This window comes from Macaca fascicularis, chromosome 8, assembly GCF_037993035.2.
Source record: "Macaca fascicularis isolate 582-1 chromosome 8, T2T-MFA8v1.1".
NCBI lineage: Eukaryota > Metazoa > Chordata > Mammalia > Primates > Cercopithecidae > Macaca > Macaca fascicularis.
The window spans coordinates 51,140,781-51,168,676 of NC_088382.1; positions in this window are offsets into that span (position 1 = coordinate 51,140,781).

Below are 27,896 nucleotides of genomic sequence, written 5' to 3' on the forward strand. Positions count from 1 at the left end.
AGAAGCCTTTCGCTAAGACAGTTCTTGTGGAATTGGCAAAGTGATATTTGGAAGCCCATAGAGGGCTATGGTGAAAAAGGAAATATCCTCAGATGAAATCTGGAAAGAAGCTTTCTGAGAAACTGCTTAGTGTTCTGTTCATTCATCTCACAGAGTTACATCTGTATTTCGTGGATCTCTTTGCTAGCCTTATTTCTGTGGAATCTGAGAACAGATATTTCGGATCCCTTTGAAGACTATAGGGCCAAAGGAAATATCCTCCGATTACAAAGAGAAAGAAGCTTTCTGAGAAAGTTCTTTGTGTTCTGTGAAATCATCTCACAGAGTTACAGCTTTCCCCTCAAGAAGCCTGTCGCTAAGACAGTTCTTGTGGAATTGGCAAAGTGATATTTGGAAGCCCATAGAGGGCTATGGTGAAAATGGAAATATCCTCAGATGAAATCTGGAAAGAAGCTTTCTGAGAAACTGCTTAGTGTTCTATTCATTCATCTCACAGAGTTACATCTGTGTTTCGTGGATCTCTTTGCTAGCCTTATTTCTGTGGAATCTGAGAACAGATATTTCGGATCCCTTTGAAGACTATAGGGCAAAAGGAAATATCCTCCGATAACAAAGAGAAAGAAGCTTTCTGAGAAACTTCTTTGTGTTCTGTGAAATCATCTCACAGAGTTACAGCTTTCCCCTCAAGAAGCCTTTCGCTAAGTCAGTTCTTATGGAATTGGCCAAGTGATATTTGGAAGCCCATAGAGGGCTATGGTGAAAAAGGAAATATCCTCAGATGAAATCTGGAAAGAAGCTTTCTGAGAAACTGCTTAGTGTTCTGTTCATTCATCTCACAGAGTTACATCTGTGTTTCGTGGATCTCTTTGCTAGCCTTATTTCTGTGGAATCTGAGAACAGATATTTCGGATCCCTTTGAAGATTATATGGTCGAAGGAAATATCATCCGATAACAAAGAGAAAGAAGCTTTCTGAGAAACTTCTTTGTGTTCTGTGAAATCATCTCACAGAGTTACAGCTTTCCCCTCAAGAAGCCTTTCGCTAGGACAGTTCTTGTGGAATTGGCAAAGTGATATTTGGAAGCCCATAGAGGGCTATGGTGAAAAAGGAAATATCCTCAGATGAAATCTGGAAAGAAGCTTTCTGAGAAACTGCTCTGTGATGTGTGACTTCCACTCACAGAGTTACATCTGTATTTCGTGGATCTCTTTGCTAGCCTTATTTCTGTGGAATCTGAGAACAGATATTTCGGATCCCTTTGAAGACTATAGGGCGAAAGGAAATATCCTATGATAACAAAGAGAAAGAAGCTGTCTGAGAAACTTCTTTGTGTTCTGTGAAATCATCTCACAGAGTTACAGCTTTCCCCTCAAGAAGCCTTTCGCTAAGACAGTTCTTGTGGAATTGGCAAAGTGATATTTTGAAGCCCGTAGAGGACTATGGTGAAAAAGGAAATATCCTCAGATGAAATCTGGAAAGAAGCTTTCTGAGAAACTACTTCGTGTTCTCTTCATTCATCTCACAGAGTTACATCTGTGTTTCGTGGATCTCTTTGCTAGCCTTATTTCTGTGGAATCTGAGAACAGATATTTCGGATCCCTTTGAAGACTATAGGGCCAAAGGAAATATCCTCCGATAACAAAGAGAAAGAAGTTTTCTGAGAAACTTCTTTGTGTTCTGTGAAATCATCTCACAGAGTTACAGCTTTCCCCTCAAGAAGCCTTTCGCTAAGTCAGTTCTTGTGGAATTGGCAAAGTGATATTTGGAAGCCCATAGAGGGCTATGGTGAAAAAGGAAATATCCTCAGATGAAATCTGGAAAGAAGCTTTCTGAGAAACTGCTTAGTGTTCTGTTCATTCATCTCACAGAGTTACATCTGTGTTTCGTGGATCTCTTTGCTAGCCTTATTTCTGTGGAATCTGAGAACAGATATTTCGGATCCCTTTGAAGACTACAGGGCCAAAGGAAATATCCTCCGATAACAAAGAGAAAGAAGCTTTCTGAGAAACTTCTTTGTGTTCTGTGAAATCATCTCACAGAGTTACAGCTTTCCCCTCAAGAAGCCTTTCGCTAAGACAGTTCTTGTGGAATTGGCAAAGTGATATTTGGAAGCCCATAGAGGGCTATGGTGAAAAAGGAAATATCCTCAGATGAAATCTGGAAAGAAGCTTTCTGAGAAACTGCTCTGTGATGTGTGACTTCCACTCACAGAGTTACATCTGTATTTCGCGGATCTCTTTGCTAGCCTTATTTCTGTGGAATCTGAGAACAGATATTTCGGATCCCTTTGAAGACTATAGGGCCAAAGGAAATATCCTATGATAACAAAGAGAAAGAAGCTATCTGAGAAACTTCTTTGTGTTTTGTGAAATCATCTCACAGAGTTACAGCTTTCCCCTCAAGAAGCCTTTCGCTAAGACAGTTCTTGTGGAATTGGCAAAGTGATATTTGGAAGCCCGTAGAGGGCTATGGTGAAAAAGGAAATATCCTCAGATGAAATCTGGAAAGAAGCTTTCTGAGAAACTGCTTAGTGTTCTGTTCATTCACCTCACAGAGTTACATCTGTGTTTCGTGGATCTCTTTGCTAGCCTTATTTCTGTGGAATCTGAGAACAGATATTTCGGATCCCTTTGAAGACTACAGGGCCAAAGGAAATATCCTCCGATAACAAAGAGAAAGAAGCTCTGAGAAACTTCTTTGTGTTCTGTGAAATCATCTCACAGAGTTACAGCTTTCCCCTCAAGAAGCCTTTCGCTAGGACAGTTCTTGTGGAATTGGCAAAGTGATATTTGGAAGCCCATAGAGGGCTATGGTGAAAAAGGAAATATCCTCAGATGAAATCTGGAAAGAAGCTTTCTGAGAAACTGCTCTGTGATGTGTGACTTCCACTCACAGAGTTACATATGTATTTCGTGGATCTCTTTGCTAGCCTTATTTCTGTGGAATCTGAGAACAGATATTTCGGATCCCTTTGAAGACTATAGGGCGAAAGGAAATATCCTATGATAGCAAAGAGAAAGAAGCTATCTGAGAAACTTCTTTGTGTTCTGTGAAATCATCTCACAGAGTTACAGCTTTCCCCTCAAGAAGCCTTTCGCTAAGACAGTTCTTGTGGAATTGGCAAAGTGATATTTGGAAGCCCGTAGAGGACTATGGTGAAAAAGGAAATATCCTCAGATGAAATCTGGAAAGAAGCTTTCTGAGAAACTACTTCGTGTTCTCTTCATTCATCTCACAGAGTTACATCTGTGTTTCGTGGATCTCTTTTCTAGCCTTATTACTGTGGAATCTGAGAACAGATATTTCGGATCCCTTTGAAGACTATAGGGCAAAAGGAAATATCCTCCGATAACAAAGAGAAAGAAGCTTTCTGAGAAACTTCTTTGTGTTCTGTGAAATCATCTCACAGAGTTACAGCTTTCCCCTCAAGAAGCCTTTCGCTAAGTCAGTTCTTGTGGAATTGGCAAAGTGATATTTGGAAGCCCATAGAGGGCTATGGTGAAAAAGGAAATATCCTCAGATGAAATCTGGAAAGAAGCTTTCTGAGAAACTGCTTAGTGTTCTGTTCATTCATCTCACAGAGTTACATCTGTGTTTCGTGGATCTCTTTGCTAGCCTTATTTCTGTGGAATCTGAGAACAGATATTTCGGATCCCTTTGAAGACTACAGGGCCAAAGGAAATATCCTCCGATAACAAAGAGAAAGAAGCTTTCTGAGAAACTTCTTTGTGTTCTGTGAAATCATCTCACAGAGTTACAGCTTTCCCCTCAAGAAGCCTTTCGCTAAGACAGTTCTTGTGGAATTGGCAAAGTGATATTTGGAAGCCCATAGAGGGCTATGGTGAAAAAGGAAATATCCTCAGATGAAATCTGGAAAGAAGCTTTCTGAGAAACTGCTTAGTGTTCAGTTCATTCATCTCACCGAGTTACATCTGTATTTCGTGGATCTCTTTGCTAGCCTTATTTCTGTGGAATCTGAGAACAGATATTTCGGATCCCTTTGAAGACTATAGGGCCAAAGGAAATATCCTCTGATAACAAAGAGAAAGAAGCTTTCTGAGAAACTTCTTTGTGTTCTGTGAAATCATCTCACAGAGTAACAGCTTTCCCCTCAAGAAGCCTTTCGCTAAGACAGTTCTTGTGGAATTGGCAAAGTGATATTTGGAAGCCCATAGACGGCTATGGTGAAAAAGGAAATATCCTCAGATGAAATCTGGAAAGAAGCTTTCTGAGAAACTGCTTAGTGTTCTGTTCATTCATATCACAGAGTTACATCTGTATTTCGTGGATCTCTTTGCTAGCCTTATTTCTGTGGAAACTGAGAACAGATATTTCGGATCCCTTTGAAGACTATAGGGCCAAAGGAAATATCATCCGATAACAAAGATAAAGAAGCTTTCTGAGAAACTTCTTTGTGTTCTTTGAAATCATCTCACAGAGTTACAGCTTTCCCCTCAAGAAGCCTTTCGCTAAGACAGTTCTTGTGGAATTGGCAAAGTGATATTTGGAAGCCCATAGAGGGCTATGGTGAAAAAGGAAATATCCTCAGATGAAATCTGGTAAGAAGCTTTCTGAGAAACTACTCTGTGATGTGTGACTTCCACTCACAGAGTTACATCTGTTTTTCGTGGATCTCTTTGCTAGCCTTATTTCTGTGGAATCTGAGAACAGATAATTCGGATCCCTTTGAAGACTATAGGGCCAAAGGAAATATCCTCTGATAACAAAGAGAAAGAAGCTTCCTGAGAAACTTCTTTGTGTTCTGTGAAATCATCTCACAGAGTTACAGCTTTCCCCTCAAGAAGCCTTTCACTAAGGCAGTTCTTGTGGAATTGGCAAAGTGATATTTGGAAGCCTATAGAGGGCTACGGTGAAAAAGGAAATATCCTCAGATGAAATCTGGAAAGAAGCTTTCTGAGAAACTGCTTAGTGTTCTGTTCATTCATCTCACAGAGTTACATCTGTGTTTCGTGGATCTCTTTGCTAGCCTTATTTCTGTGGAATCTGAGAACAGATATTTCGGATCCCTTTGAAGACTATAGGGCCAAAGGAAATATCCTCCGATAACAAAGAGAAAGAAGCTTTCTGAGAAACTTCTTTGTGTTCTGTGAAATCATCTCACAGAGTTACAGCTTTCCCCTCAAGAAGCCTTTCGCTAAGACAGTTCTTGTGGAATTGGCAAAGTGATATTTGGAAGCCCATAGAGGGCTATGGTGAAAAAGGAAATATCCTCAGATGAAATCTGGAAAGAAGCTTTCTGAGAAACTGCTTAGTGTTCTGTTCATTCATCTCACAGAGTTACATCTGTATTTCGTGGATCTCTTTGCTAGCCTTATTTCTGTGGAATCTGAGAACAGATATTTCGGATCCCTTTGAAGACTATAGGGCCAAAGGAAATATCCTGCGATAACAAAGAGAAAGAAGCTTTCTGAGAAACTTCTTTGTGTTCTGTGAAATCATCTCACAGAGTTACAGCTTTCCCCTCAAGAAGCCTTTCGCTAAGACAGTTCTTGTGGAATTGGCAAAGTGATATTTGGAAGCCCATAGAGGGCTATGGTGAAAAAGGAAATATCCTCAGATGAAATCTGCAAAGAAGCTTTCTGAGAAACTGCTTAGTGTTCTATTCATTCATCTCACAGAGTTACATCTGTGTTTCGTGGATCTCTTTGCTAGCCTTATTTCTGTGGAATCTGAGAACAGATATTTCGGATCCCTTTGAAGACTGTATGGCCAAAGGAAATATCATCCGATAACAAAGAGAAAGAAGCTTTCTGAGAAACTTCTTTGTGTTCTGTGAAATCATCTCACAGAGTTACAGCTTTCCCCTAAAGAAGCCTTTCGCTAAGACAGTTCTTGTGGAATTGGCAAAGTGATATTTGGAAGCCCATAGAGGGCTATGGTGAAAAAGGAAATATCCTCAGATGAAATCTGGAAAGAAGCTTTCTGAGAAACTGCTTAGTGTTCTGTTCATTCATCTCACAGAGTTACATCTGTATTTCGTGGATCTCTTTGCTAGCCTTATTTCTGTGGAATCTGAGAACAGATATTTCGGATCCCTTTGAAGACTATAGGGCCAAAGGAAATTTCCTGCGATAACAAAGAGAAAGAAGCTTTCTGAGAAACTTCTTTGTGTTCTGTGAAATCATCTCACAGAGTTACAGCTTTCCCCTCAAGAAGCCTTTCGCTAAGACAATTCTTTTGGAATTGGCAAAGTGATATTTGGAAGCCCATAGAGGGCTATGGTGAAAAAAGAAATATCCTCAGATGAAATCTGGAAAGAAGCTTTTTTAGAAACTGCTCTGTGATATGTGACTTCCAATCACAGAGTTTTACCTGTATTTCGTGTATCTCTTTGCTAGCCTTATTTCTGTATAATCTGAGAACAGATATTTCGGATATCTTTGAAGACTATAGGCCAAAGGAAATATCATCCGATAACAAAGAGAAAGAAGCTTTCTGAGAAACTTCTTTGTGTTCTGTGAAATCATCTCACAGAGTTACAGCTTTCCCATCAAGTAGCCTTTCGCTAAGACAGTTCTTGTGGAATTGGCAAAGTGATATTTGGAAGACCATAGAGGGCTATGGTGAAAAAGGAAATATCCTCAGATGAAATCTGGAAAGAAGCTTTCTGAGAAACTGCTCTGTGATGTTTGACTTCCACTCACAGAGTTTCATCTTTATTTCGTGGATCTCTTTGCTAGCCTTATTTCTGTGGAATCTGAGAACAGATATTTCGGATCCCTTTGAAGACTATAGGGCCAAAGGAAATATCCTCTGATAACAAAGAGAAAGAAGCTTCCTGAGAAACTTCTTTGTGTTCTGTGAAATCATCTCACAGAGTTACAGCTTTCCCCTCAAGAAGCCTTTCACTAAGGCAGTTCTTGTGGAATTGGCAAAGTGATATTTGGAAGCCTATAGAGGGCTACGGTGAAAAAGGAAATATCCTCAGATGAAATCTGGAAAGAAGCTTTCTGAGAAACTGCTTAGTGTTCTGTTCATTCATCTCACAGAGTTACATCTGTGTTTCGTGGATCTCTTTGCTAGCCTTATTTCTGTGGAATCTGAGAACAGATATTTCGGATCCCTTTGAAGACTATAGGGCCAAAGGAAATATCCTCCGATAACAAAGAGAAAGAAGCTTTCTGAGAAACTTCTTTGTGTTCTGTGAAATCATCTCACAGAGTTACAGCTTTCCCCTCAAGAAGCCTTTCGCTAAGACAGTTCTTGTGGAATTGGCAAAGTGATATTTGGAAGCCCATAGAGGGCTATGGTGAAAAAGGAAATATCCTCAGATGAAATATGCAAAGAAGCTTTCTGAGAAACTGCTCTGTGATGTTTCACTTCCACTCACAGAGTTACATCTTTATTTCGTGGATCTCTTTGCTAGCCTTATTTCTGTGGAATCTGAGAACAGATATTTCGGATCCCTTTGAAGACTATAGGGCCAAAGGAAATATCCTCTGATAACAAAGAGAAAGAAGCTTTCTGAGAAACTTCTTTGTGTTCTGTGAAATCATCTCACAGAGTTACAGCTTTCCCCTCAAGAAGCCTTTCGCTAAGACAGTTCTTGTGGAATTGGCAAAATGATATTTGGAAGCCCATAGAGGGCTATGGTGAAAAAGGAAATATCCTCAGATGAAATCTGAAAAGAAGCTTTCTGAGAAACTGCTTAGTGTTCTGTTCATTCATCTCACAGAGTTACATCTGTGTTTCGTGGATCTCTTTGCTAGCCTTATTTCTGTGGAATCTGAGAACAGATATTTCGGATCCCATTGCAGACTATATGGCCAAAGGAAATATCATCCGATAACAAAGAGAAAGAAGCTTTCTGAGAAACTTCTTTGTGTTCTGTGAAATCATCTCACAGAGTTACAGCTTTCCCCTCAAGAAGCCTTTCACTAAGACAGTTCTTGTGGAATTGGCAAAGTGATATTTGGAAGCCCATAGAGGGCTATGGTGAAAAAGGAAATATCCTCAGATGAAATCTGGAAAGAAGCTTTCTGAGAAACTGCTCTGTGATGTGTGAATTCCACTCACAGAGTTACATCTGTATTTCGTGGATCTCTTTGCTAGCCTTATTTCTGTGGAATCTGAGAGCAGATATTTCGGATCCCTTTGAAGACTATAGGGCCAAAGGAAATATCCTCCGATAACAAAGAGAAAGAAGCTTTCTGAGAAACTTCTTTGGGTTCTGTGAAATCATCTCACAGAGTTACAGCTTTCCCCTCAAGAAGCCTTTCGCTAAGACAGTTCTTGTGGAATTGGCAAAGTGATATTTGGAAGCCCTTAGAGGGCTATGGTGAAAAAGGAAATATCCTCAGATGAAATCTGGAAAGAAGCTTTCTGAGAAACTGCTCTGTGATGTGTGACTTCCACTCACAGAGTTACATCTGTATTTCGTGGATCTCTTTGCTAGCCTTATTTCTGTGGAATCTGAGAACAGATATTTCGGATCCCTTTGAAGACTATAGGGCCAAAGGAAAAATCCTCTGATAACAAAGAGAAAGAAGCTTTCTGAGAAACTTCTTTGTGTTCTGTGAAATCATCTCACAGAGTTACAGCTTTCCCCTCAAGAAGCCTTTCGCTAAGACAGTTCTTGTGGAATTGGCAAAGTGATATTTGGAAGCCCGTAGAGGGCAATGGTGAAAAAGGAAATATCCTCAGATGAAATCTGGAAAGAAGCTTTCTGAGAAACTGCTTAGTGTTCTGTTCATTCATCTCACAGAGTTACATCTGTGTTTCGTGGATCTCTTTGCTAGCCTTATTTCTGTGGAATCTGAGAACAGATATTTCGGATCCCATTGCAGACTATATGGCCAAAGGAAATATCATCAGATAACAAAGAGAAAGAAGCTTTCTGAGAAACTTCTTTGTGTTCTGTGAAATCATCTCACAGAGTTACAGCTTTCCCCTCAAGAAGCCTTTCACTAAGACAGTTCTTGTGGAATTGGCAAAGTGATATTTGGAAGCCCATAGAGGGCTATGGTGAAAAAGGAAATATCCTCAGATGAAATCTGGAAAGAAGCTTTCTGAGAAACTGCTCTGTGATGTGTGAATTCCACTCACAGAGTTACATCTGTATTTCGTGGATCTCTTTGCTAGCCTTATTTCTGTGGAATCTGAGAACCGATATTTCGAATCCCTTTGAAGACTATAGGGCCAAAGGAAATATCCTATGATAACAAAGAGAAAGAAGCTATCTGAGAAACTTCTTTGTGTTCTGTGAAATCATCTCACAGAGTTACAGCTTTCCCCTCAAGAAGCCTTTCGCTAAGACAGTTCTTGTGGAATTGGCAAAGTGATATTTGGAAGCCCGTAGAGGGCTATGGTGAAAAAGGAAATATCCTCAGATGAAATCTGGAAAGAAGCTTTCTGAGAAACTGCTTCGTGTTCTGTTCATTCATCTCACAGAGTTACATCTGTGTTTCGTGGATCTCTTTGCTAGCCTTATTTCTGTGGAATCTGAGAACAGATATTTCGGATCCCTTTGAAGACTATAGGGCCAAAGGAATTATCCTCCGATAACAAAGAGAAAGAAGCTTTCTGAGAAACTTCTTTGTGTTCTGTGAAATCATCTCACAGAGTTACAGCTTTCCCCTCAAGAAGCCTTTCGCTAAGACAGTTCTTGTGGAATTGGCAAAGTGATATTTGGAAGCCCCTAGAGGGCTATGGTGAAAAAGGAAATATCCTCAGATGAAATCTGGAAAGAAGCTTTCTGAGAAACTGCTTAGTGTTCTGTTCATTCATCTCACAGAGTTACATCTGTATTTCGTGGATCTCTTTGCTAGCCTTATTTCTGTGGAATCTGAGAACAGATATTTCGGATCCCTTTGAAGACTATAGGGCCAAAGGAAATATCCTCTGATAACAAAGAGAAAGAAGCTTTCTGAGAAACTTCTTTGTGTTCTGTGAAATCATCTCACAGAGTTACAGCTTTCCCCTCAAGAAGCCTTTCGCTAAGACAATTCTTTTGGAATTGGCAAAGTGATATTTGGAAGCCCATAGAGGGCTATGGTGAAAAAGGAAATATCCTCAGATGAAATCTGGAAAGAAGCTTTTTGAGAAACTGCTCTGTGATATGTGACTTCCAATCACAGAGTTTTACCTGTATTTCGTGTATCTCTTTGCTAGCCTTATTTCTGTATAATCTGAGAACAGATATTTCGGATATCTTTGAAGACTATAGGGCCAAAGGAAATATCATCCGATAACAAAGAGAAAGAAGCTTTCTGAGAAACTTCTTTGTGTTCTGTGAAATCATCTCACAGAGTTACAGCTTTACCCTCAAGTAGCCTTTCTCTAAGACAGTTCTTGTGGAATTGGCAAAGTGATATTTGGAAGCCCATAGAGGGCTATAGTGAAAAAGGAAATATCCTCAGATGAAATCTGGAAAGAAGCTTTCTGAGAAACTGCTCTGTGAAGTTTGACTTCCACTCACAGAGTTACATCTGTATTTCGTGGATCTCTTTGCTAGCCTTATTTCTGTGGAATCTGAGAACAGATATTTCGGATCCCTTTGAAGACTATAGGGCCAAAGGAAATATCCTCCGATAACAAAGAGAAAGAAGCTTTCTGAGAAACTTCTTTGTGTTCTGTGAAATCATCTCACAGAGTTACAGCTTTCCCCTCAAGAAGCCTTTCGCTAAGACAGTTCTTGTGGAATTGGCAAAGTGATATTTGGAAGCCCATAGAGGGCTATGGTGAAAAAGGAAATATCCTCAGATGAAATCTGGAAAGAAGCTTTCTGAGAAACTGCTTAGTGTTCTGTTCATTCATCTCACAGAGTTACATCTGTGTTTCGTGGATCTCTTTGCTAGCCTTATTTCTGTGGAATCTGAGAACAGATATTTCGGATCCCTTTGAAGACTATAGGGCCAAAGGAAATATCCTCCGATAAAAAAGAGAAAGAAGCTTTCTGAGAAACTTCTTTGTGTTTTGTGAAATCATCACACAGAGTTACAGCTTTCCCCTCAAGAAGCCTTTCGCTAAGACAGTTCTTGTGGAATTGGCAAAGTGATATTTGGAAGCCCATAGAGGGCTATGGTGAAAAAGGAAATATCCTCAGATGAAATCTGGAAAGAAGCTTTCTGAGAAACTGCTTAGTGTTCTGTTCATTCATCTCACAGAGTTACATCTGTGTTTCGTGGATCTCTTTGCTAGCCTTATTTCTGTGGAATCTGAGAACAGATATTTCGGATCCCTTTGAAGACTATATGGCCAAAGGAAATATCCTCCGATAACAAAGAGAAAGAAGCTTTCTGAGAAACTTCTTTGTGTTCTGAGAAATCATCTCACAGAGTTACAGCTTTCCCCTCAAGAAGCCTTTCGCTAAGACAGTTCTTGTGGAATTGGCAAAGTGATATTTGGAAGCCCATAGAGGGCTATGGTGAAAAAGGAAATATCCTCAGATGAAATCTGGAAAGAAGCTTTCTGAGAAACTGCTTAGTGTTCTGTTCATTCATCTCAAAGAGTTACATCTGTGTTTCGTGGATCTCTTTGCTAGCCTTATTTCTGTGGAATCTGAGAACAGATATTTCGGATCCCTTTGAAGACTATAGGGCCAAAGGAAATATCCTCCGATAACAAAGAGAAAGAAGCTTTCTGAGAAACTTCTTTGTGTTCTGTGAAATCATCTCACAGAGTTACAGCTTTCCCCTCAAGAAGCCTTTAGCTAAGACAGTTCTTGTGGAATTGGCAAAGTGATATTTGGAAGCCCATAGAGGGCTATGGTGAAAATGGAAATATCCTCAGATGAAATCTGGAAAGAAGCTTTCTGAGAAACTGCTCTGTGATGTGTGTCTTCCTCTCACAGAGTTACATCTGTTTTTCGTGGATCTCTTTGCTAGCCTTATTTCTGTGGAATCTGAGAACAGATATTTCGGATCCCTTTGAAGACTATAGGGCCAAAGGAAATATCCTCTGATAACAAAGAGAAAGAAGCTTTCTGAGAAACTTCTTTGTGTTCTGTGAAATCATCTCACAGAGTTACAGCTTTCCCCTCAAGAAGCCTTTCGCTAAGACAGTTCTTGTGGAATTGGCCAAGTGATATTTGGAAGCCCATAGAGGGCTATGGTGAAAAAGGAAATATCCTCAGATGAAATCTGGAAAGAAGCTTTTTGAGAAACTGCTCTGTGATATGTGACTTCCAATCACAGAGTTTTACCTGTATTTCGTGTATCTCTTTGCTAGCCTTATTTCTGTATAATCTGAGAACAGATATTTCGGATATCTTTGAAGACTATAGGGCCAAAGGAAATATCATCCGATAACAAAGAGAAAGAAGCTTTCTGAGAAACTTCTTTGTGTTCTGTGAAATCATCTCACAGAGTTACAGCTTTACCCTCAAGTAGCCTTTCTCTAAGACAGTTCTTGTGGAATTGGCAAAGTGATATTTGGAAGCCCATAGAGGGCTATAGTGAAAAAGGAAATATCCTCAGATGAAATCTGGAAAGAAGCTTTCTGAGAAACTGCTCTGTGATGTTTGACTTCCACCCACAGAGTTACATCTGTATTTCGTGGATCTCTTTGCTAGCCTTATTTCTGTGGAATCTGAGAACAGATATTTCGGATCCCTTTGAAGACTATAGGGCCAAAGGAAATATCCTCTGATAACAAAGAGAAAGTAGCTTTCTGAAAAACTTCTTTGTGTTCTGTGAAATCATCTCACAGAGTTACAGCTTTCCCCTCAAGAAGCCTTTCGCTAAGACAGTTCTTGTGGAATTGGCAAAGTGATATTTGGAAGCCCTTAGAGGGCTATGGTGAAAAAGGAAATATCCTCAGATGAAATCTGGAAAGAAGCTTTCTGAGAAACTGCTTAGTGTTCTGTTCATTCATCTCACAGAGTTACATCTGTATTTCATGGATCTCTTTGCTAGCGTTATTTCTGTGGAATCTGAGAACAGATATTTCGAATCCCTTTGAAGACTATTGGGCCAAAGGAAATATCCTCTGATAACAAAGAGAAAGAAGCTTTCTGAGAAACTTCTTTGTGTTCTGTGAAATCATCTCACAGAGTTACAGCTTTCCCCTCAAGAAGCCTTTCGCTAAGACAGTTCTTGTGGAATTGGCAAAGTGATATTTGGAAGCCCACAGAGGGCTATGGTGAAAAAGGAAATATCCTCAGATGAAATCTGGAAAGAAGCTTTCTGAGAAACTGCTTAGTGTTCTGTTCATTCATCTCACAGAGTTACATCTGTATTTCGTGGATCTCTTTGCTAGCCTTATTTCTGTGGAATCTGAGAACAGATATTTCGGATCCCTTTGAAGGCTATAGGGCCAAAGGAAATATCCTCTGATAACAAAGAGAAAGAAGCTTTCTGAGAAACTTCTTTGTGTTCTGTGAAATCATCTCACAGAGTTACAGCTTTCCCCTCAAGAAGCCTTTCGCTAAGACAGTTCTTGTGGAATTGGCAAAGTGATATTTGGAAGCCCATAGAGGGCTATGGTGAAAAAGGAAATATCCTCAGATGAAATCTGGAAAGAAGCTTTATGAGAAACTGCTCTGTGATGTGTGACTTCCACTCAAAGAGTTACATCTGTATTTCGTGGATCTCTTTGCTAGCCTTATTTCTGTGGAATCTGAGAACAGATATTCCGATTCCTTTGAAGACTATAGGGCCAAAGGAAATATCCTATGATAACAAAGAGAAAGAAGCTATCTGAGAAACTTCTTTGTGTTCTGTGAAATCATCTCACAGAGTTACAGCTTTCCCCTCAAGAAGCCTTTCGCTAAGACAGTTCTTGTGGAATTGGCAAAGTGATATTTGGAAGCCCGTAGAGGGCTATGGTGAAAAAGGAAATATCCTCAGATGAAATCTGGAAAGAAGCTTTCTGAGAAACTGCTTAGTGTTCTGTTCATTCATCTCACAGAGTTACATCTGTGTTTCGTGGATCTCTTTGCTAGCCTTATTTCTGTGGAATCTGAGAACAGATATTTCGGATCCCTTTGAAGACTATAGGGCCAAAGGAATTATCCTCCGATAACAAAGAGAAAGAAGCTTTCTGAGAAACTTCTTTGTGTTCTGTGAAATCATCTCACAGAGTTACAGCTTTCCCCTCAAGAAGCCTTTCGCTAAGACAGTTCTTGTGGAATTGGCAAAGTGATATTTGGAAGCCCACAGAAGGCTATGGTGAAAAAGGAAATATCCTCAGATGAAATCTGGAAAGAAGCTTTCTGAGAAACTGCTTAGTGTTCTGTTCATTCATCTCACAGAGTTACATCTGTATTTCGTGGATCTCTTTGCAAGCCTTATTTCTGTGGAATCTGAGAACAGATATTTCGGATCCCTTTGAAGACTATAGGGCCAAAGGAAATATCCTCTGATAACAAAGAGAAAGAAGCTTTCTGAGAAACTTCTTTGTGTTCTGTGAAATCAGCTCACAGAGTTACAGCTTTCCCCTCAAGAAGCCTTTCGCTAAGACAGTTCTTGTGGAATTGGCAAAGTGATATTTGGAAGCCCATAGAGGGCTATGGTGAAAAAGGAAATATCCTCAGATGAAATCTGGAAAGAAGCTTTCTGAGAAACTGCTTAGTGTTCTGTTCATTCATCTCACAGAGTTACATCTGTATTTCGTGGATCTCTTTGCTAGCCTTATTTCTGTGGAATCTGGGAACAGATATTTCGGATCCATTTGAAGACTATATGGCCAAAGGAAATATCATCCGATAACAAAGAGAAAGAAGCTTTCTGAGAAACTTCTTTGTGTTCTGTGAAACCACATCACAGAGTTACAGCTTTCCCCTCAAGAAGCCTTTCGCTAATACAGTTCTTGTGGAATTGCAAAGTGATATTTGGAAGCCCATAGAGGGCTATGGTGAAAAAGGAAATATCCTCAGATGAAATCTGGAAAGAAGCTTTCTGAGAAACTGCTCTGTGATGTGTGACTTCCACTCACAGTGTTACATCTGTTTTTCGTGGATCTCTTTGCTAGCCTTATTTCTGTGGAATCTGAGAACAGATATTTCGGATCCCTTTGAAGACTATAGGGCCAAAGGAAATATCCTCTGATAACAAAGAGAAAGAAGCTTTATGAGAAACTTCTTTGTGTTCTGTAAATCATCTCACAGAGTTACAGCTTTCCCCTCAAGAAGCCTTTCGCTAAGTCAGTTCTTGTGGAATTGGCAAAGTGATATTTGGAAGCCCATAGAGGGCTATGGTGAAAAAGGAAATATCCTCAGATGAAATCTGGAAAGAAGCTTTCTGAGAAACTGCTTAGTGTTCTGTTCATTCATCTCACAGAGTTACATCTGTGTTTCGTGGATCTCTTTGCTACCTTATTTCTGTGGAATCTGAGAACAGATATTTCGGATCCCTTTGAAGATTATATGGTCGAAGGAAATATCATCCGATAACAAAGAGAAAGAAGCTTTCTGAGAAACTTCTTTGTGTTCTGTGAAATCATCTCACAGAGTTACAGCTTTCCCCTCAAGAAGCCTTTCGCTAAGACAGTTCTTGTGGAATTGGCAAAGTGATATTTGGAAGCCCATAGAGGGCTATGGTGAAAAAGGAAATATCCTCAGATGAAATCTGGAAAGAAGCTTTCTGAGAAACTGCTTAGTGTTCTGTTCATTCATCTCACAGAGTTACATCTGTATTTCGTGGATCTCTTTGCTAGCCTTATTTCTGTGGAATCTGAGAACAGATATTTCGGATCCCTTTGAAGACTATAGGGCCAAAGGAAATATCCTCCGATTACAAAGAGAAAGAAGCTTTCTGAGAAAGTTCTTTGTGTTCTGTGAAATCATCTCACAGAGTTACAGCTTTCCCCTCAAGAAGCCTGTCGCTAAGACAGTTCTTGTGGAATTGGCAAAGTGATATTTGGAAGCCCATAGAGGGCTATGGTGAAAATGGAAATATCCTCAGATGAAATCTGGAAAGAAGCTTTCTGAGAAACTGCTTAGTGTTCTATTCATTCATCTCACAGAGTTACATCTGTGTTTCGTGGATCTCTTTGCTAGCCTTATTTCTGTGGAATCTGAGAACAGATATTTCGGATCCCTTTGAAGACTATAGGGCAAAAGGAAATATCCTCCGATAACAAAGAGAAAGAAGCTTTCTGAGAAACTTCTTTGTGTTCTGTGAAATCATCTCACAGAGTTACAGCTTTCCCCTCAAGAAGCCTTTCGCTAAGTCAGTTCTTATGGAATTGGCCAAGTGATATTTGGAAGCCCATAGAGGGCTATGGTGAAAAAGGAAATATCCTCAGATGAAATCTGGAAAGAAGCTTTCTGAGAAACTGCTTAGTGTTCTGTTCATTCATCTCACAGAGTTACATCTGTGTTTCGTGGATCTCTTTGCTAGCCTTATTTCTGTGGAATCTGAGAACAGATATTTCGGATCCCTTTGAAGATTATATGGTCGAAGGAAATATCATCCGATAACAAAGAGAAAGAAGCTTTCTGAGAAACTTCTTTGTGTTCTGTGAAATCATCTCACAGAGTTACAGCTTTCCCCTCAAGAAGCCTTTCGCTAGGACAGTTCTTGTGGAATTGGCAAAGTGATATTTGGAAGCCCATAGAGGGCTATGGTGAAAAAGGAAATATCCTCAGATGAAATCTGGAAAGAAGCTTTCTGAGAAACTGCTCTGTGATGTGTGACTTCCACTCACAGAGTTACATCTGTATTTCGTGGATCTCTTTGCTAGCCTTATTTCTGTGGAATCTGAGAACAGATATTTCAGATCCCTTTGAAGACTATAGGGCGAAAGGAAATATCCTATGATAACAAAGAGAAAGAAGCTATCTGAGAAACTTCTTTGTGTTCTGTGAAATCATCTCACAGAGTTACAGCTTTCCCCTCAAGAAGCCTTTCGCTAAGACAGTTCTTGTGGAATTGGCAAAGTGATATTTTGAAGCCCGTAGAGGACTATGGTGAAAAAGGAAATATCCTCAGATGAAATCTGGAAAGAAGCTTTCTGAGAAACTACTTCGTGTTCTCTTCATTCATCTCACAGAGTTACATCTGTGTTTCGTGGATCTCTTTACTAGCCTTATTTCTGTGGAATCTGAGAACAGATATTTCGGATCCCTTTGAAGACTATAGGGCCAAAGGAAATATCCTCCGATAACAAAGAGAAAGAAGTTTTCTGAGAAACTTCTTTGTGTTCTGTGAAATCATCTCACAGAGTTACAGCTTTCCCCTCAAGAAGCCTTTCGCTAAGTCAGTTCTTGTGGAATTGGCAAAGTGATATTTGGAAGCCCATAGAGGGCTATGGTGAAAAAGGAAATATCCTCAGATGAAATCTGGAAAGAAGCTTTCTGAGAAACTGCTTAGTGTTCTGTTCATTCATCTCACAGAGTTACATCTGTGTTTCGTGGATCTCTTTGCTAGCCTTATTTCTGTGGAATCTGAGAACAGATATTTCGGATCCCTTTGAAGACTACAGGGCCAAAGGAAATATCCTCCGATAACAAAGAGAAAGAAGCTTTCTGAGAAACTTCTTTGGGTTCTGTGAAATCATCTCACAGAGTTACAGCTTTCCCCTCAAGAAGCCTTTCGCTAAGACAGTTCTTGTGGAATTGGCAAAGTGATATTTGGAAGCCCATAGAGGGCTATGGTGAAAAAGGAAATATCCTCAGATGAAATCTGGAAAGAAGCTTTCTGAGAAAATGCTCTGTGATGTGTGACTTTCACTCACAGAGTTACATCTGTATTTCGCGGATCTCTTTGCTAGCCTTATTTCTGTGGAATCTGAGAACAGATATTTCGGATCCCTTTGAAGACTATAGGGCCAAAGGAAATATCCTATGATAACAAAGAGAAAGAAGCTACCTGAGAAACTTCTTTGTGTTCTGTGAAATCATCTCACAGAGTTACAGCTTTCCCCTCAAGAAGCCTTTCGCTAAGACAGTTCTTGTGGAATTGGCAAAGTGATATTTGGAAGCCCGTAGAGGGCTATGGTGAAAAAGGAAATATCCTCAGATGAAATCTGGAAAGAAGCTTTCTGAGAAACTGCTTAGTGTTCTGTTCATTCATCTCACAGAGTTACATCTGTGTTTCGTGGATCTCTTTGCTAGCCTTATTTCTGTGGAATCTGAGAACAGATATTTCGGATCCCTTTGAAGACTACAGGGCCAAAGGAAATATCCTCCGATAACAAAGAGAAAGAAGCTTTCTGAGAAACTTCTTTGTGTTCTGTGAAATCATCTCACAGAGTTACAGCTTTCCCCTCAAGAAGCCTTTCGCTAGGACAGTTCTTGTGGAATTGGCAAAGTGATATTTGGAAGCCCATAGAGGGCTATGGTGAAAAAGGAAATATCCTCAGATGAAATCTGGAAAGAAGCTTTCTGAGAAACTGCTCTGTGATGTGTGACTTCCACTCACAGAGTTACATCTGTATTTCGTGGATCTCTTTGCTAGCCTTATTTCTGTGGAATCTGAGAACAGATATTTCGGATCCCTTTGAAGACTATAGGGCGAAAGGAAATATCCTATGATAGCAAAGAGAAAGAAGCTATCTGAGAAACTTCTTTGTGTTCTGTGAAATCATCTCACAGAGTTACAGCTTTCCCCTCAAGAAGCCTTTCGCTAAGACAGTTCTTGTGGAATTGGCAAAGTGATATTTGGAAGCCCGTAGAGGACTATGGTGAAAAAGGAAATATCCTCAGATGAAATCTGGAAAGAAGCTTTCTGAGAAACTGCTTAGTGTTCTTTTCATTCATCTCACAGAGTTACATCTGTGTTTCGTGGATCTCTTTGCTAGCCTTATTTCTGTGGAATCTGAGAACAGATATTTCGGATCCCTTTGAAGACTACAGGGCCAAAGGAAATATCCTCCGATAACAAAGAGAAAGAAGCTTTCTGAGAAACTTCTTTGTGTTCTGTGAAATCATCTCACAGAGTTACAGCTTTCCCCTCAAGAAGCCTTTCGCTAAGACAGTTCTTGTGGAATTGGCAAAGTGATATTTGGAAGCCCATAGAGGGCTATGGTGAAAAAGGAAATATCCTCAGATGAAATCTGGAAAGAAGCTTTCTGAGAAACTGCTCTGTGATGTGTGACTTCCACTCACAGAGTTACATCTGTATTTCGTGGATCTCTTTGCTAGCCTTATTTCTGTGGAATCTGAGAACAGATATTTCGGATCCCTTTGAAGACTATAGGGCCAAAGGAAAAATCCTATGATAACAAAGAGAAAGAAGCTATCGGAGAAACTTCTTTGTGTTCTGTGAAATCATCTCACAGAGTTACAGCTTTCCCCTCAAGAAGCCTTTCGCTAAGACAGTTCTTGTGGAATTGGCAAAGTGATATTTGGAAGCCCGTAGAGGGCTATGGTGAAAAAGGAAATATCCTCAGATGAAATCTGGAAAGAAGCTTTCTGAGAAACTGCTTAGTGTTCTGTTCATTCATCTCACAGAGTTACATCTGTGTTTCGTGGATCTCTTTGCTAGCCTTATTTCTGTGGAATCTGAGAACAGATATTTCGGATCCCTTTGAAGACTATAGGGCCAAAGGAATTATCCTCCAATAACAAAGAGAAAGAAGCTTTCTGAGAAACTTCTTTGTGTTCTGTGAAATCATCTCACAGAGTTACAGCTTTCCCCTCAAGAAGCCTTTCGCTAAGACAGTTCTTGTGGAATTGGCAAAGTGATATTTGGAAGCCCATAGAGGGCTATGGTGAAAAAGGAAATATCCTCAGATGAAATCTGGAAAGAAGCTTTCTGAGAAACTGCTTAGTGTTCTGTTCATTCATCTCACCGAGTTACATCTGTATTTCGTGGATCTCTTTGCTAGCCTTATTTCTGTGGAATCTGAGAACAGATATTTCGGATCCCTTTGAAGACTATAGGGCCAAAGGAAATATCCTCTGATAACAAAGAGAAAGAAGCTTTCTGAGAAACTTCTTTGTGTTCTGTGAAATCATCTCACAGAGTAACAGCTTTCCCCTCAAGAAGCCTTTCGCTAAGACAGTTCTTGTGGAATTGGCAAAGTGATATTTGGAAGCCCATAGACGGCTATGGTGAAAAAGGAAATATCCTCAGATGAAATCTGGAAAGAAGCTTTCTGAGAAACTGCTTAGTGTTCTGTTCATTCATATCACAGAGTTACATCTGTATTTCGTGGATCTCTTTGCTAGCCTTATTTCTGTGGAAACTGAGAACAGATATTTCGGATCCCTTTGAAGACTATAGGGCCAAAGGAAATATCATCCGATAACAAAGAGAAAGAAGCTTTCTGAGAAACTTCTTTGTGTTCTTTGAAATCATCTCACAGAGTTACAGCTTTCCCCTCAAGAAGCCTTTCGCTAAGACAGTTCTTGTGGAATTGGCAAAGTGATATTTGGAAGCCCATAGAGGGCTATGGTGAAAAAGGAAATATCCTCAGATGAAATCTGGTAAGAAGCTTTCTGAGAAACTACTCTGTGATGTGTGACTTCCACTCACAGAGTTACATCTGTTTTTCGTGGATCTCTTTGCTAGCCTTATTTCTGTGGAATCTGAGAACAGATAATTCGCATCCCTTTGAAGACTATATGGCCAAAGGAAATATCCTCTGATAACAAAGAGAAAGAAGCTTCCTGAGAAACTTCTTTGTGTTCTGTGAAATCATCTCACAGAGTTACAGCTTTCCCCTCAAGAAGCCTTTCACTAAGGCAGTTCTTGTGGAATTGGCAAAGTGATATTTGGAAGCCTATAGAGGGCTACGGTGAAAAAGGAAATATCCTCAGATGAAATCTGGAAAGAAGCTTTCTGAGAAACTGCTTAGTGTTCTGTTCATTCATCTCACAGAGTTACATCTGTGTTTCGTGGATCTCTTTGCTAGCCTTATTTCTGTGGAATCTGAGAACAGATATTTCGGATCCCTTTGAAGACTATAGGGCCAAAGGAAATATCCTCCGATAACAAAGAGAAAGAAGCTTTCTGAGAAACTTCTTTGTGTTCTGTGAAATCATCTCACAGAGTTACAGCTTTCCCCTCAAGAAGCCTTTCGCTAAGACAGTTCTTGTGGAATTGGCAAAGTGATATTTGGAAGCCCATAGAGGGCTATGGTGAAAAAGGAAATATCCTCAGATGAAATCTGGAAAGAAGCTTTCTGAGAAACTGCTTAGTGTTCTGTTCATTCATCTCACAGAGTTACATCTGTATTTCGTGGATCTCTTTGCTAGCCTTATTTCTGTGGAATCTGAGAACAGATATTTCGGATCCCTTTGAAGACTATAGGGCCAAAGGAAATATCCTGCGATAACAAAGAGAAAGAAGCTTTCTGAGAAACTTCTTTGTGTTCTGTGAAATCATCTCACAGAGTTACAGCTTTCCCCTCAAGAAGCCTTTCGCTAAGACAGTTCTTGTGGAATTGGCAAAGTGATATTTGGAAGCCCATAGAGGGCTATGGTGAAAAAGGAAATATCCTCAGATGAAATCTGCAAAGAAGCTTTCTGAGAAACTGCTTAGTGTTCTATTCATTCATCTCACAGAGTTACATCTGTGTTTCGTGGATCTCTTTGCTAGCCTTATTTCTGTGGAATCTGAGAACAGATATTTCGGATCCCTTTGAAGACTGTATGGCCAAAGGAAATATCATCCGATAACAAAGAGAAAGAAGCTTTCTGAGAAACTTCTTTGTGTTCTGTGAAATCATCTCACAGAGTTACAGCTTTCCCCTAAAGAAGCCTTTCGCTAAGACAGTTCTTGTGGAATTGGCAAAGTGATATTTGGAAGCCCATAGAGGGCTATGGTGAAAAAGGAAATATCCTCAGATGAAATCTGGAAAGAAGCTTTCTGAGAAACTGCTTAGTGTTCTGTTCATTCATCTCACAGAGTTACATCTGTATTTCGTGGATCTCTTTGCTAGCCTTATTTCTGTGGAATCTGAGAACAGATATTTCGGATCCCTTTGAAGACTATAGGGCCAAAGGAAATTTCCTGCGATAACAAAGAGAAAGAAGCTTTCTGAGAAACTTCTTTGTGTTCTGTGAAATCATCTCACAGAGTTACAGCTTTCCCCTCAAGAAGCCTTTCGCTAAGACAATTCTTTTGGAATTGGCAAAGTGATATTTGGAAGCCCATAGAGGGCTATGGTGAAAAAGGAAATATCCTCAGATGAAATCTGGAAAGAAGCTTTTTGAGAAACTGCTCTGTGATATGTGACTTCCAATCACAGAGTTTTACCTGTATTTCGTGTATCTCTTTGCTAGCCTTATTTCTGTATAATCTGAGAACAGATATTTCGGATATCTTTGAAGACTATAGGCCAAAGGAAATATCATCCGATAACAAAGAGAAAGAAGCTTTCTGAGAAACTTCTTTGTGTTCTGTGAAATCATCTCACAGAGTTACAGCTTTCCCATCAATTAGCCTTTCGCTAAGACAGTTCTTGTGGAATTGGCAAAGTGATATTTGGAAGCCCATAGAGGGCTATGGTGAAAAAGGAAATATCCTCAGATGAAATCTGGAAAGAAGCTTTCTGAGAAACTGCTCTGTGATGTTTGACTTCCACTCACAGAGTTACATCTTTATTTCGTGGATCTCTTTGCTAGCCTTATTTCTGTGGAATCTGAGAACAGATATTTCGGATCCCTTTGAAGACTATAGGGCCAAAGGAAATATCCTCTGATAACAAAGAGAAAGAAGCTTCCTGAGAAACTTCTTTGTGTTCTGTGAAATCATCTCACAGAGTTACAGCTTTCCCCTCAAGAAGCCTTTCACTAAGGCAGTTCTTGTGGAATTGGCAAAGTGATATTTGGAAGCCTATAGAGGGCTACGGTGAAAAAGGAAATATCCTCAGATGAAATCTGGAAAGAAGCTTTCTGAGAAACTGCTTAGTGTTCTGTTCATTCATCTCACAGAGTTACATCTGTGTTTCGTGGATCTCTTTGCTAGCCTTATTTCTGTGGAATCTGAGAACAGATATTTCGGATCCCTTTGAAGACTATAGGGCCAAAGGAAATATCCTCCGATAACAAAGAGAAAGAAGCTTACTGAGAAACTTCTTTGTGTTCTGTGAAATCATCTCACAGAGTTACAGCTTTCCCCTCAAGAAGCCTTTCGCTAAGACAGTTCTTGTGGAATTGGCAAAGTGATATTTGGAAGCCCATAGAGGGCTATGGTGAAAAAGGAAATATCCTCAGATGAAATCTGCAAAGAAGCTTTCTGAGAAACTGCTTAGTGTTCTATTCATTCATCTCACAGCGTTACATCTGTGTTTCGTGGATCTCTTTGCTAGCCTTATTTCTGTGGAATCTGAGAACAGATATTTCGGATCCCTTTGAAGACTGTATGGCCAAAGGAAATATCATCCGATAACAAAGAGAAAGAAGCTTTCTGAGAAACTTCTTTGTGTTCTGTGAAATCATTTCACAGAGTTACAGCTTTCCCCTAAAGAAGCCTTTCGCTAAGACAGTTCTTGTGGAATTGGCAAAGTGATATTTGGAAGCCCATAGAGGGCTATGGTGAAAAAGGAAATATCCTCAGATGAAATCTGGAAAGAAGCTTTCTGAGAAACTGCTTAGTGTTCTGTTCATTCATCTCACAGAGTTACATCTGTATTTCGTGGATCTCTTTGCTAGCCTTATTTCTGTGGAATCTGAGAACAGATATTTCGGATCCCTTTGAAGACTATAGGGCCAAAGGAAATTTCCTGCGATAACAAAGAGAAAGAAGCTTTCTGAGAAACTTCTTTGTGTTCTGTGAAATCATCTCACAGAGTTACAGCTTTCCCCTCAAGAAGCCTTTCGCTAAGACAATTCTTTTGGAATTGGCAAAGTGATATTTGGAAGCCCATAGAGGGCTATGGTGAAAAAGGAAATATCCTCAGATGAAATCTGGAAAGAAGCTTTTTGAGAAACTGCTCTGTGATATGTGACTTCCAATCACAGAGTTTTACCTGTATTTCGTGTATCTCTTTGCTAGCCTTATTTCTGTATAATCTGAGAACAGATATTTCGGATATCTTTGAAGACTATAGGCCAAAGGAAATATCATCCGATAACAAAGAGAAAGAAGCTTTCTGAGAAACTTCTTTGTGTTCTGTGAAATCATCTCACAGAGTTACAGCTTTCCCATGAAGTAGCCTTTCGCTAAGACAGTTCTTGTGGAATTGGCAAAGTGATATTTGGAAGCCCATAGAGGGCTATGGTGAAAAAGGAAATATCCTCAGATGAAATCTGGAAAGAAGCTTTCTGAGAAACTGCTCTGTGATGTTTGACTTCCACTCACAGAGTTACATCTTTATTTCGTGGATCTCTTCGCTAGCCTTATTTCTGTGGAATCTGAGAACAGATATTTCGGATCCCTTTGAAGACTATAGGGCCAAAGGAAATATCCTCTGATAACAAAGAGAAAGAAGCTTTCTGAGAAACTTCTTTGTGTTCTGTGAAATCATCTCACAGAGTTACAGCTTTCCCCTCAAGAAGCCTTTCGCTAAGACAGTTCTTGTGGAATTGGCAAAATGATATTTGGAAGCCCATAGAGGGCTATGGTGAAAAAGGAAATATCCTGAGATGAAATCTGAAAAGAAGCTTTCTGAGAAACTGCTTAGTGTTCTGTTCATTCATCTCACAGAGTTACATCTGTGTTTCGTGGATCTCTTTGCTAGCCTTATTTCTGTGGAATCTGAGAACAGATATTTCGGATCCCATTGCAGACTATATGGCCAAAGGAAATATCATCCGATAACAAAGAGAAAGAAGCTTTCTGAGAAACTTCTTTGTGTTCTGTGAAATCATCTCACAGAGTTACAGCTTTCCCCTCAAGAAGCCTTTCACTAAGACAGTTCTTGTGGAATTGGCAAAGTGATATTTGGAAGCCCATAGAGGGCTATGGTGAAAAAGGAAATATCCTCAGATGAAATCTGGAAAGAAGCTTTCTGAGAACCTGCTCTGTGATGTGTGAATTCCACTCACAGAGTTACATCTGTATTTCGTGGATCTCTTTGCTAGCCTTATTTCTGTGGAATCTGAGAGCAGATATTTCGGATCCCTTTGAAGACTATAGGGCCAAAGGAAATATCCTCCGATAACAAAGAGAAAGAAGCTTTCTGAGAAACTTCTTTGGGTTCTGTGAAATCATCTCACAGAGTTACAGCTTTCCCCTCAAGAAGCCTTTCGCTAAGACAGTTCTTGTGGAATTGGCAAAGTGATATTTGGAAGCCCTTAGAGGGCTATGGTGAAAAAGGAAATATCCTCAGATGAAATCTGGAAAGAAGCTTTCTGAGAAACTGCTCTGTGATGTGTGACTTCCACTCACAGAGTTACATCTGTATTTCGTGGATCTCTTTGCTAGCCTTATTTCTGTGGAATCTGAGAACAGATATTTCGGATCCCTTTGAAGACTACAGGGCCAAAGGAAAAATCCTCTGATAACAAAGAGAAAGAAGCTTTCTGAGAAACTTCTTTGTGTTCTGTGAAATCATCTCACAGAGTTACAGCTTTCCCCTCAAGAAGCCTTTCGCTAAGACAGTTCTTGTGGAATTGGCAAAGTGATATTTGGAAGCCCGTAGAGGGCAATGGTGAAAAAGGAAATATCCTCAGATGAAATCTGGAAAGAAGCTTTCTGAGAAACTGCTTAGTGTTCTGTTCATTCATCTCACAGAGTTACATCTGGGTTTCGTGGATCTCTTTGCTAGCCTTATTTCTGTGGAATCTGAGAACAGATATTTCGGATCCCTTTGAAGACTATAGGGCCAAAGTAATTATCCTCCGATAACAAAGAGAAAGAAGCTTTCTGAGAAACTTCTTTGTGTTCTGTGAAATCATCTCACAGAGTTACAGCTTTCCCCTCAAGAAGCCTTTCGCTAAGACAGTTCTTGTGGAATTGGCAAAGTGATATTTGGAAGCCCTTAGAGGGCTATGGTGAAAAAGGAAATATCCTCAGATGAAATCTGGAAAGAAGCTTTCTGAGAAACTGCTTAGTGTTCTGCTCATTCATGTCACAGAGTTACATCTGTGTTTCGTGGATCTCTTTGCTAGCCTTATTTCTGTGGAATCTGAGAACAGATATTTCGGATCCCTTTGATGACTATAGGGCCAAAGGAAATATCCTCTGATAACAAAGAGAAAGAAGCTTTCTGAGAAACTTCTTTGTGTTCTGTGAAATCACCTCACAGAGTTACAGCTTTCCCCTCAAGAAGCCTTTCGCTAAGACAGTTCTTGTGGAATTGGCAAAGTGATATTTGGAAGCCCGTAGAGGGCTATGGTGAAAAAGGAAATCTCCTCAGATGAAATCTGGAAAGTAGCTTTCTGAGAAACTGCTCTGTGATGTGTGAATTCCACTCACAGAGTTACATCTGTATTTCGTGGATCTCTTTGCTAGCCTTATTTCTGTGGAATCTGAGAGCAGATATTTCGGATCCCTTTGAAGACTATAGGGCCAAAGGAAATATCCTCCGATAACAAAGAGAAAGAAGCTTTCTGAGAAACTTCTTTGGGTTCTGTGAAATCATCTCACAGAGTTACAGCTTTCCCCTCAAGAAGCCTTTCGCTTAGACAGTTCTTGTGGAATTGGCAAAGTGATATTTGGAATCCCGTAGAGGGCAATGGTGAAAAAGGAAATATCCTCAGATGAAATCTGGAAAGAAGCTTTCTGAGAAACTGCTTAGTGTTCTGTTCATTCATCTCACAGAGTTACATCTGTGTTTCGTGGATCTCTTTGCTAGCCTTATTTCTGTGGAATCTGAGAACAGATATTTCGGATCCCTTTGAAGACTATAGGGCCAAAGGAAATTTCCTGCGATAACAAAGAGAAAGAAGCTTTCTGAGAAACTTCTTTGTGTTCTGTGAAATCATCTCACAGAGTTACAGCTTTCCCCTCAAGAAGCCTTTCGCTAAGACAATTCTTTTGGAATTGGCAAAGTGATATTTGGAAGCCCATAGAGGGCTATGGTGAAAAAGGAAATATCCTCAGATGAAATCTGGAAAGAAGCTTTTTGAGAAACTGCTCTGTGATATGTGACTTCCAATCACAGAGTTTTACCTGTATTTCGTGTATCTCTTTGCTAGCCTTATTTCTGTATAATCTGAGAACAGATATTTCGGATATCTTTGAAGACTATAGGCCAAAGGAAATATCCTCTGATAACAAAGAGAAAGAAGCTTTCTGAGAAACTTCTTTGTGTTCTGTGAAATCATCTCACAGAGTTACAGCTTTCCCATCAAGTAGCCTTTCGCTAAGACAGTTCTTGTGGAATTGGCAAAGTGATATTTGGAAGCCCATAGAGGGCTATGGTGAAAAAGGAAATATCCTCAGATGAAATCTGGAAAGAAGGTTTCTGAGAAACTGCTCTGTGATGTTTGACTTCCACTCACAGAGTTACATCTTTATTTCGTGGATCTCTTTGCTAGCCTTATTTCTGTGGAATCTGAGAACAGATATTTCGGATCCCTTTGAGACTATAGGGCCAAAGGAAATATCCTCTGATAACAAAGAGAAAGAAGCTTTCTGAGAAACTTCTTTGTGTTCTGTGAAATCATCTCACAGAGTTACAGCTTTCCCCTCAAGAAGCCTTTCGCTAAGACAGTTCTTGTGGAATTGGCAAAGTGATATTTGGAAGCCCATAGAGGGCTATGGTGAAAAAGGAAATATCCTCAGATGAAATCTGAAAAGAAGCTTTCTGAGAAACTGCTTAGTGTTCTGTTCATTCATCTCACAGAGTTACATCTGTGTTTCGTGGATCTCTTTGCTAGCCTTATTTCTGTGGAATCTGAGAACAGATATTTCGGATCCCGTTGCAGACTATATGGCCAAAGGAAATATCATCCGATAACAAAGAGAAAGAAGCTTTCTGCGAAACTTCTTTGTGTTCTGTGAAATCATCTCACAGAGTTACAGCTTTCCCCTCAAGAAGCCTTTCACTAAGACAGTTCTTGTGGAATTGGCAAAGTGATATTTGGAAGCCCATAGAGGGCTATGGTGAAAAAGGAAATATCCTCAGATGAAATCTGGAAAGAAGCTTTCTGAGAAACT